The sequence below is a fragment of the Nuphar pumila genome, chromosome 6 (assembly GCF_984573655.1).
Source record: "Nuphar pumila chromosome 6, dmNupPumi1.hap1.1, whole genome shotgun sequence".
NCBI classification, from domain to species: domain Eukaryota; kingdom Viridiplantae; phylum Streptophyta; class Magnoliopsida; order Nymphaeales; family Nymphaeaceae; genus Nuphar; species Nuphar pumila.
The window spans coordinates 183,342-195,362 of record NC_143254.1 but is presented as its reverse complement, the minus strand read 5'-3'; the positions used below and the strand labels follow the sequence as shown (position 1 = coordinate 195,362).

The 12,021-nt window shown below is 38.2% G+C and overlaps 1 protein-coding gene across 2 annotated transcripts in view; it reads right to left on the bottom strand.

Annotated features, from left to right (window-relative positions):
* Positions 1-12,021, bottom strand: part of LOC149833576 (O-glucosyltransferase rumi-like protein (DUF821)) — a 110,750-nt gene that overhangs the window by 41,241 nt on the left and 57,488 nt on the right. The window lies entirely within an intron of this gene.

Below are 12,021 nucleotides of genomic sequence, written 5' to 3'. Positions count from 1 at the left end.
CCATACTTTTGAATGATAGATCCCAAATATTTGAAACAATCATCCACCGGTATTTCTTGCTCACCAAGCTTCACTACACTCCCATCACTACTTCGTTGCTTACTAAACCGACATTCCATATATTGTCTTACTCTTACTCAACTTAAAACCTCTTGCTTCCAATGTCTGTCTCCATATTCAGTGAAGAATACGATACCCAAAATTCGGAAATAGCAAATTTCATGCAAGTCCGAAAAGAAAACCAAGATTTCAATCAACCAAAAAGAATTCATTGGGTTTATTGGCTTGTACAGTGTTTTCCTTTCAAACAAAAGAAAAGAAAAGAAATGTGATGATTCAATCTAAATATCTCCATTTATGCTCATTATATAGCTATGACATATACAAATAAAAATCTCAGAGGCAAGATGAACAAGAAGACTGTCTATTTGCTTAACAGACTTTAGAAGAAGGGAATGACGAACCAAGTTGAAGCAAAACCCCAAAAATTTCGTAAATTACACGCTCAAGAACATTGCAAAAACCTATTAAAGCATGCAATGGAAAACAGTTCTTGTATTACCCAAAAAGGTTTCCATAGACCCTCATCTCAAAGAACTACATGAGACCGAAATCCACATTCGATCCCTCGCCTGAAATCAGGAGAAGCATTGTACCTTTTTCGGTGATTTTTCGGTGATCGGAGGCTGGAGACGCGAGGACAGAGCTGCTGGTGTCGCACCTCACTGCAACTGTGGCAGGTAGACTCGCTGTGGCCGGTGATGGCTGCTGGTTGACGCAGTTTTCCGGCGACCACCTCTTCTCTGGTGCACGCCCAATCGACAGAGCGAGAAAGAGAGAGAGAGAGAGACGGTAAGAAAGTGCTGGGAAGGGGTTTTTCCCCCTTTTATGCAAGACGATACTCCCCTCCTTCCGGAAAAATCGGAAGGGTTGGTTACGTCGGGCGTACCCCCCCCCCCTCCCCTTCCCTTCTGTTTTCTTGAACCGACCTGCAAGAATCGTGCCCTAGGCACGATTCTTGTTTCGGTTTACATTTAACACACGCACGCAGGTCCGGGTCCAAGACCCGCGACACCAAATCCAGTTTACAACTGGATCCGGGTCGCCAAGAACTAGCGGATCCACAGTTGGATCCTTGTGGATCCAGTTGTGGGTCCGACCCTAAAACCAGAGAATAATATTAATTATTTATTAAATTTAAAATTATTATTATAAGTATAATTTAACATCCATTTTATCGATTACTTACGGATTCGGATATCGGGTCCTAGGCCCAACTCAACTAAGTATGCCTATTTCTTCCGAGTATTACAAGCTAGGGGGCTGGCTTCGTCGGACGACGTCGGTGGTTACCGCACGCAAGAGAAAGGACAGGAGAAGGGGGAGTGGACGAGAGAGATAAGAGGCAGAGACGAGGAGGAGAGGTGAAAGAGGGCGAGACTCGATGAACCCCTCTTCTAGGAGAGTATCCGAAAAAGGAGGAAACCTCCCTAGCGACTGTGCATCACCCCCCTCTCCCCCTTTGCGAATTTGGGGTTCTGCTGTGTTAGGGTTCATTCAGAACCCTAACTCTGTGTTTTATCGGGTGTAAGCCCTTTTTATTTTTTTATTATTTTTTTCTCATTACTTACCTGCTACGGGGGAGGCACGGTCCGAGACCGAGACCCGCGAATCTATCACGATCAGGGTCAATGGATCCTTGCTGATTTCGGTCCGTGAATTGGATCTATGACTTGAAATATGGATCCACTGGTTGGATCCAATTGTGGATCCCTGCACTAAATTTTATATTTATTTTTATTTTATTTTATTTTTGATATATATATATATGATATTTATTATATATATATGTCCCTTTATGGGTCCTGGATCCGAAATACAGATCCTAGGCCCATTTTGCACATTTCGCATTATTTTATAAAAGAAATAAACAAAAAAATCGGTTATTACATTCCTACCCCCTTAAAAGAATTTTGTCCTCGAAATTAGAACGTACCGAATAAAAGTAAGTATACATCTAAAACATGAAAATTTAAAAAGATTACACCCTGATCGATCCTACCCCCTTAGGATTAATTTCGAACAATAATCGTTCATACAATCACATTAAGACTTTTAAATTCACACCAAATGAAAATTTAAACTATGAATGCAATTAATCATACAGAGTTCATATGCTTTAAACAAAAGTATTAAATAGCCTTACCAGTGAAGAAGACTGCTCTGGAGTACGAGGCACGATTGGTTGACGCTTCCGAACAGGGCTCACATTACCAAAAATAAAAAATTTAACACTAAAAAGATGACAAAAGTGTAAGTCTTTGTGGTGGCTCTGATACCAAACCTGTAACGACCCCAACTCACGCCCTTTGGAAAATGCAGAATTTTTTTTTCTAAAGGTTGCGGAAAACTTCCCAAAGACTCGGGGTTCTTACAATTCTAATTTCAATTGGATAACTACACACTACAAACGAACTTACATTTATCATCCATAACCAACCAACCAAACTCTTTTATTAATGAATCTATAATACTCTCATACTAGTTAAAAATGAAGTAACAACTGCAGAAAATAAAAAGAACTAAAAGAAAAACAAAAGTAGAGTCACTCTATCCGTAAGTGAAGCAGTCTGAAGCAATTGTGACCCTCGTATCTCCTCAGAAGCGAGTCGACTTCACTGATCACCAGTATCTGCGAAAAAACAATAAAGTAGGGTGTCAGAATCCGAAGAATCCTGCGTACAGGTCCTTCTAGTGAGTCAAATAAGAATAAAGAACTAAACATTAAGCATGAGGGAACATTAACTAAGAAACATGGATCACAATTTAAGTAATAAGGGCATTTAACATGCATTAGGGAATAACATCATGCATTTGGAAATAACATCATCCATTTATCAACATATAACAACTAAGAGGACAAGTAAATATGCATGATCTAATGCATAGCAAGAATATGCATGATTATGTGCAATACATAAACCATTTATTATCTTTTATTTAAGTTTTCCTCTTTCCATATGCATGCCCTATTAAATGCATACAATTTAAGTACCATTTTTTAATTACCGTTGCCCGCGATACACCAAACGGGTAAAAATCCTCGAGGTCAAGTAGAGTTCCCAGGGTGACTTAGCACACAATTTGTATCTTATTACTGGGTTTCAAACTTAGCCCTCGACCAATATCAGGAAACAACACCATCCATCGAAACATTGGAAAACATCATCTAATGTCGGAGACACCATTGAAAACAACATCCACTGGTGCCACTTTCTTGGTATATCAAAACAACAACTGTGTCAAAACACACCACCCCCAGGCAAAGTGACGGACTCTCCCTAAAACCATGGCCAGAAGAACCTCAATATCGGGTTCAGGGGCAACAACAACGCACACGGAGTTTTTGTATCCTCACAGTTTTCCCAAAACCGCAATATCTAAGATTCCCACATTAAAGAAGGGACATCAAGGAAACATAAATTACAATGTTCTTTACTTTCTTGTTATTAATTCATCTCTTTTACATTTGCAAATCAGCATGCAAAATTAATAACAATAGCTTGCAAATCAGCATGATGCATTTAAACAATTAATAAAGGAGCAAACCACATTTCAAGGCTCTTCAGGCCTATGATGGTTCATTTAGACCATTGATGCATCATACGCAAAAGCCATAACCACTTGCAATGTATGCAATGATGTCAACATGCTTCCAAATGCATAATTATATCAGTCAATTTAACCATGGGCATTATATTTCACATTCATGTGCATGTGCCCTTATGAAATCATTCCGCATACATGCATTCACTCATGAATCATCTCATTTAGGACAAGTGAACAACTCATGCATTTATGTACACACATCAATTCATGTATGCACATGCATTTGAAACAAACTGCATATAGTATGATGCTTAAGCATGTCACATCAAGTCAAAGCATATAAATAATTTCAAATCTCGACATGTCTCGAGAACCAAAATACATGCACACCACACATTCCGGAAATTTATATGCACATTCAGAAATGCAAACATGTATCATGTGTATGCCACAAAAATATTCATAAGCATGTCTTTGTTCAATTCGTATGCATACTCAAGTCAAATGCATACTTTTATTCATGAAACAGTTCAAATTAAAATGTGTGAACACGCATGCCTTGAGATACGTGCCAAAATACATAAATTCCATGTATGTACACGCATATGCAAGCAATCTTGCACCAATGTCTTAATCAAGCATAACATGTCGATCCTACGCACAAGAGAAATATCATTCCTTCCTTGATTCACCACTAGCAAAACATGCATACAAGTATATAAGTACGTGAGTGCAATAACAATAAACTTTCAAGATTTCTGTATTTTAAAACTACATGAACACATAAATCAATGATGCATCTGTATATATATAGTCTCCAACCTCTGTCTCAAAAATCTCAAAAGAAGGCTCAGGTGGACTGTTCAAAAGACACCCATTAAATGCATGCAACGCCTAATACAATTTCTGCAAGTTACCTATAGATTGAGAATAGGAGGAATATACATATTATGGTATTGACGCCTATTAGCATTATCGCAAGGCAAATTAACATAAATGGTATATATATGCTCATAAGATCAACTCCCACTCACATAATCCGATCCTGGACAGAAATGTAAAATCAAACTCTCACACACACAAAACGATCAGAGGACTGGCCATTTTATGCCAAGACCAATACCTAGCTTAAGATTGGACAAGCTTCATAAATTACACCGATTGAATGTTTAGAAATGGCAATTATACTCAGATTATTCCCAAAACAATTCATGCATCTCATTCGTTAAAAATTTAGAAATACAGATATCATATGCTTCAAGAATGTACAGCATCACACGTTTCCAAGTATAAGTAAAATGTCTAAAAATGCAACTTATGCAAATCGGAATCAGTATTTATAATATTCGACAGGCATATTAAATTTGTTGTTTTTTTTATAAAATATCAATTGAACCATGCATCTATCAGCATTTAGTCATATAATCGAAAGTGACAGAATAAAGACATCTATGCCTGTACTTCAGTTAGTGTATCATAGCATGAAACTCTGAATATGACATCCTTTTTCCCAAACCAGTGTATTTGGTCCAATTCGTCGATTGAACGTGCATATCTTACATGTGATTTCTCTAGTCTAGTTCTGCAAATCAAACGTCTCATCATAACATACCTTACCAAACACTTACAACTCAAAATACTTTTATGATCCACAGTATGCATGTTTTTAATACAGAATATTATGAGGCAGTACGTCTAACTTCTACCACAAAATTTTAGTTAGCATATTTCAGGAAACACGAATTGTACCACAGATTGCATTTAAGGAAACACTATACAAAACCACCTATGTTCTGCAGAAATTACACAGTTCAATATGCTACACCTAAACAGGCCCTAAACTGGATATTCAAGATGAAAAGCAAAATACACATCGCACATATGTTTCCTTGCGCAGACTGATTTCCCATATAAATTGGGTATTACCGAAACCCCCACCATAACCATTCTGGCATAAAGTACTCTGAAGGTATAAGGAGCCATGCATACTTATACACGGTAAATAGGGGTTCAAGGTGGAATTTATGAAAATCAATACATAAGAAATCCATTATTCGGTGTTCACACAATGAAAACCCATACAAATGGGTTGTGCAGCTCGGTCTCAACCCTTGGAACCAATACACTCCAAAAATCACGCTAAACCCCCTTCATTCGTATTGAAAAAACCCATAAAATGTCTCGAACGGCAACACAATGGATGTTGGATACTGACACATAAGCAAAAATAGAGAAACCCTACAAATCACACCAAACCCTACCTCAGAACAAAATTTTTTTTATTAGAATTCACAGTCGCCGAAATTCCCCAAATCTGTCGATTTGGGAGTTACGGAAACCCAAAGCAAACTTGAAAGATAATACATCTGTAAGAACACCGAAACCCTACCAAACTATTGCATGGGATACAAACCTATGTTCCCATTCTTATTTGAAATCAAAAGAGAACCCGTACCTTCGAACCGGTGTTTGGGGGTTGCTGCCGTGAGAGAAAGAGGTCGCCGGCAGCGGTGGTCCTGCTCTCGCGCACGCAAACAAGAGGGAGAGAGAGACGTCAAGGAGGTCGCTGATGGCTCTGGTTGCTGGTGACAGCAGCTAGGGGGCTGGCTTCGTCGGACGATGTTGGTGGTTGTCGCACGCAAGGGAAAGGACGGGAGAAGGGGGAGCGGACGAGAGAGATGAGAGGCCGAGACGAGGAGGAGAGGTGAGGGAGGGCGAGACTCGATGACCCCCTCTTGTAGGAGAGTGCCCGAAAAAGGAGGAAACCTCCCCGGCGGGGTGGGCATCGCCCCCCTCTCCCCCTTTGTGAATTTGGGGTTCTGCTATGTTAGGGTTCATTCAGAACCCTAACTTTGTGTTTTATCGGATGTAAGCCCTTTTTATTTATTTTTTATTTCTTTCTCGTTACTTACCTGCTACGGGGGGGGTGCGGTCCGAGACAGAGACCCACAAATCAATCACAATCAGGGTCAATGGATCCTTGCTGATTTGGGTTCGTGAATTGGATCCATGACTTACTTGAAATGTGGATCCACAGATTGGATCCAAATAGATCCAACTGTGGATCCCTGCACTAAATTTTATATTTATTTTTATTTTATTTTATTTTTGATATATATATATGATATTTATTATATATATATGTCCTTTTATGGGTCCTGGATCCGAAATATGGATCCTAGGCCCATTTTGCACATTTTGCATTATTTTATAAAAGAAATAAACGAAAATTTTCGGTTATTACACATATCCCCACAAACCTTGACCTTTAATGAATATCTCCAAATGTCCCGCCCATATGAAGTAATTGCTTCCATCAAGCTTGAATGGCGGAATAAAATTGGAGTTGCTTGTATTGTGTAGAAGAATTCACCCATGATAAACAAGGAGAAGAAGAGGACCATGACCAAAGAAGAATTGTGAACACGCTTTACAAGGCAGCCTTTACGAGTGATTATAAACCAAGCTCTGATACCATGTGAAGAACCTCACAAATAATCAAGTTTACAACAAACTTAACAAGAGCATTCACTCATCAAATGTGTTAAGGCAAAAATAACACAAAGTGCTCTAAGGCACAAAAATAAAAATAAAAAGTGCACTAAGGCACAAGAATGTTGAATATTATTAAGAGAGAAATCTCATTTAAAAGATATATCACAATGGGGAAAATAGCCCCTTATTTATAAACATGATAAGGAGCTATAGCCGTTGGGCTACTTCCCAACGACTCTAATTAGAGTCGTTGGGAACAACCCAACAGCTGGCAATAGTCAAAACTTGACGATTGACTATGACAATGACACAAAAAAGACAAAAATAAAAATACATGTTACAAAATTATATGTCATACATATATACTTTAAATATATATATATATATATATATATATGTGTGTGTGTGTGTGTGACTTTCTAACATAAACATGTTGCCAACAGCATACTAATGCCCAAGGACAACATGATGTCCCATGCATGTGCTGCGGCCTAGTGATGACCCAGTGGTTATGTTACACTTCCCGAACAATGTATTTATTTCCAAACTTATTTTGTATGAATGACAGAGCATTGATTAGATATATTATGCATTGTATTATCAAGTTTACAAATGCTTATGTCATATGCATGAAAAATTATGAAATTTATTGTATACATGGATATGATCATCTACATGTTTGAGACTTTATGCGTAAAATGGATCATGAAAATGCATGTTGCAAGCACTTGATTATATGCATATGTGAATTATTTTTATATGTACATTCTTGTTGTGTGTGAATGAATGTGCATTGTGGACATGTTTTGAACAAATATGCGTGCATGTTTACTAAGGATTTTGCATAACATGCATTGGTGGTCAGATGTGAACCACTGTGGGCCATATGGGTCAGGAGCATGTGTTGCTCCAAGAATTGTGCTTATACATTGCAAAATTCACTCTTGAAATTTATTGGTTTTCTAAATTAATTGCAATGTTAAAAATTGTAGCGGACCAGGTCCCGTGTTGTGTTTTGCATGTTGATTTGCAAAACGATTCTTATGTAAAGAATTTGACTCTTGTTAAAAAGATAAAAGAGGTAAACAATGTAATTAATATTTTTCTTTCTAGATGACGATTTGGAAAAATCGTGAGGATACTAAAATTTTGTGTGCGTTTGTGCCCATGAACCCGATATGGTGGTTCATCTTCTGACCACGGTTTTAGAGAGTTTTCAGCAACTTTGCTTGCGGGTGGTATTGTAGGTACAACTGTTGTTATTGGTATACTAAGAAAGTGACATCAGTGGATGTTGATTTCTAATGTTCCGATGAATAGTGATGATTCCTGATATTGATCAAGGAACAAGTGTGAAACCTAGTAATAAAATACAAATTGTGTGTAAGCTACAACTAAGAAGATATTTTGGACTTCGAGAATTGTTGTGCCCATTTTGAGTATCTATGAGTTTTAATGAAAAGTGAAACTAAACTTGTATGCATTTAATAGAGACATGCATGCAAAAGAGAACTCTGATAATAATTTAATAAATTATTCATGCATGTATATTGGAATCATGCATATTTACTGTTTTACATTTGTTCATGCATTCTTACTTATTCTGTTTTATAATGAAATGATGATCTTCCACAAATGTGCAAACAACTCACAAATATGTGTCTATTGGAGATACTACAAGCATGACCCTTGAAAGGGTATAAATGGAAGAACACTTGAAATAAATAATAATTTATTCATAACAAAAAATGCTTAAGCATACAAAGGAGGCCTTGTTGATTGCACCGGGTGCCGCACCCGCATGCGCACCTGCGTCGCATCGCATCAACGCACCCAGGATCATTTGTGTCCATTTTTTGAACCAAAAAAAAAATGCTCCCAAGTTTGCCGGCGAACACGGTGCCCGCAGGAGGGTCGAGGGAGAATGTAACAACCCCAACTCATACCCCTTGAAAAATGCGGATTTTTTTTTTAACTCATGCCCAGCCGACCCAGTCGGCCGGACTCAACCATGTCCAGACTCGGTCGGCTGGTCTGACAGCCAACCCAACCGATGTAGCATAAAATTCTTTTTTTTTTGTACAAATGGAATCTGCCAGCCCTTTAGCAAGTGTTGTCAGACCCACGGGGACTGTGCATCACTAACATAACACATGCTCCATCTATGCTTTGCAATCTGACCCACATCTGGAACTAATGTCAATGGTTTCACCAAGCATTTGTCATATGAAATGCATACTCCAAAAGATAGGGTGGCAAGTTCTATCTTAAATCATGCATGTGCCCAAGATGAAGTAGAGAAAACTAAGAAGCCAAGTTACACCACTTCCTTTGAACCTTGATCTTACTACTAATCGAAGACAGTTTGATGGAATATTTTCAGTGCATAAGCTATCCATGTATGCAAGAAACTGGACACCGAAATTACAAACAAAAAAATTCAGTTACATTATGACAAACGTGTGCATGGTTGATGGATGTGATAACAAGAAGAACTAATCGTCCAACAGTTCTCCGTGATCACATGTTACACAGAACACGTGTTACAGCAAGGCTTTAACCATAATATCTTTTTTTCAGTGCCCAAACCATCTTTCAACTTACACTGTACAAAAAAATTCTCACAAAGGAATTTTGCCAATCATCATACTGACAAACTATGGAAGGAAGAAAAATACAAGTGAAATCACCAAACACAGTGAGCCTACCTTGATATATATCCTCAAGAAAATACATTAGCTTAGCCATGGATCTTAAAACAACTATTCAGATTTTACTTTTTCTCCTTGACTTTGCTAAAATATTGCATAGAATATGAATCTATGCTCCCTTTACTTATTCAAATCAAAGGAGAAACTCGTACCTTGAAATAAACGATGAAAATAATGGTGAAAGAAGCTTGGAGCTGGAGCTTTAATGGCTTCCTCTCTCTCTCTCTCTCTCTCTCTCTCTCTCTCTCTCTCTCTCTCTCTCTCTCTCTCTTCTTCCTCTTTCTTTCTTTTTTCCCTTTTCCCTCTTTCTTTCTTTTCTCTCTTTTTTTTTCTTTAAGTAATGGGTGGGAGAGGGGGTGACGTTCCCCCTTCTCCAGCCCTCTCTCTTGAGTCTTGAGAGAGAGTTTTCAAAAAGTGGAAACTCTCCCTCTCTCTCTTAGTTTCCAATTTTTTTTAAACTTCTACCAAATGTTGACTTTTCCATTCTTTTAAAAATTTTAACTTTCCTAAACCCCTTTTAGGTAAGCATAGGGACTCTTTTGGAGAGTCCCACTCAGCCCAGAAATTAAATTTCGGAATTGAATTTAACTAAATAATTAATTAATTAATTTTTAATTTTTAATTTTTAATTAATAAAAATTATTTATAACCTTCCAAAAATAACCAAATTAGACCTAGAGACTTTATAAACATAGTTAACCCCAAAATAAAGCTTTAAATTGAATTTAAAGCTAGGAAAGACATTGGACATGGATTTGGATCCAGATCCAAGATCCAAACACATACCCATAACGAAAATGGATCCAAATTCGGACCCAAACCAGATTTAAGTAGGACCAATTTAGGACCCAAAACCATAAAAATTCGGATCATAGACCTTGGATCCAGTCCGATCCAATCCCGGATCCATTTCGACAAACTGCTAAATTTTAAAAAAAATACAATTTTCGGGCCAACCAGGACTCGAATTCAGAAAAATAAAATATCATCGCGCTCAGAATTCTGAGACGCATCCAACTATATATTACACGACTACCAAATTCCGAATTTCAACCGAAAATAACTCGAACTTCACTCAAATTTCTCTTGAATTTAAAGGTCGAAAATAAAACTCTTTATCACGTTTTGATTGGCTCGCCTCAACCTTGTCGATGAGACCTGGATCAAACCCGGACTCAAAGGCATCGGTCTAAAAATCGAGTCTCAAATGATTTTTCTCCCAAACTTAAAACAAATTTTCGAAAATCTCGTAGAATGTCTAAGTACCAAAATACGATATCTTACAGAGAAGGAGAAGAGAGAAGAAGACTCGAGGGAAGGGGGGTTTACCTGAGAAGGTCGTGGAGGGCGCTGAAGTCGCCGGCGAACAAGGTTCTTGCGGGAGGGGGGTCGACTGTCAAAAAAACGCTGTGAGAAAGAGGGAGAAACGAGCGGTGGGGCTCGTCGGGGTTCCGGTGACTAAGGGAGCTCGAGAGGGAGGGAAACCGAGGGATAGGAGAGGGTAACAGAGAGAGGGAGAAGGACGAGCACAGGGGGGTGGGGGGTAGGCTATCGGTTGGCGCTTCGACGAGCCGTCGACCGGCAGCTGGAGGTCGGACGGGAGGAGAGACCAGGGCAAGCGGTGGTGGTGGGGAGGGTTTTCTCGAATGAGAAAACCCTAACCCCTCTGTTGCTTTATAAAAGCACGAGGGTGGGGTATCCAGTTTGGGTCTGGGTCGGGTCCAGACTCGACCCGATCCAGACCCGAGTTTACCCATTTTTTTTTAAATCCTGGGTTTTACAGGGGTAGGGTTTTCTGAAACATCACGATCACCTGGATTTATTTTTTCTTTCAAATTAATCTGATAAACATAAATATAATTTTTTATATGCCGCACCCCCGCACCCAAGTTTTTTGAAAGTGCCGCACCCCCGCACCCGCACCCGCACCCGCACCCATGTGACATAGGTTCAAAGTGAACTAGAAAAAAATAAAAATGAAAAAGAAAGAATAAAAAATATAAATATATAATATATATATATATATATATATATTATAAAAATAATATATATATTATATGTGTATTTACATTACATGTTACATTTTAACATGTTTCATGTGAGATATTGTCATTGCATGATAATTGTTTTTAAATGCTTGAATAGTAAATAGTTTATGAGATTGTTGTTTTATTTCCTCTGAATACTTGCATAAATTTGATTTATG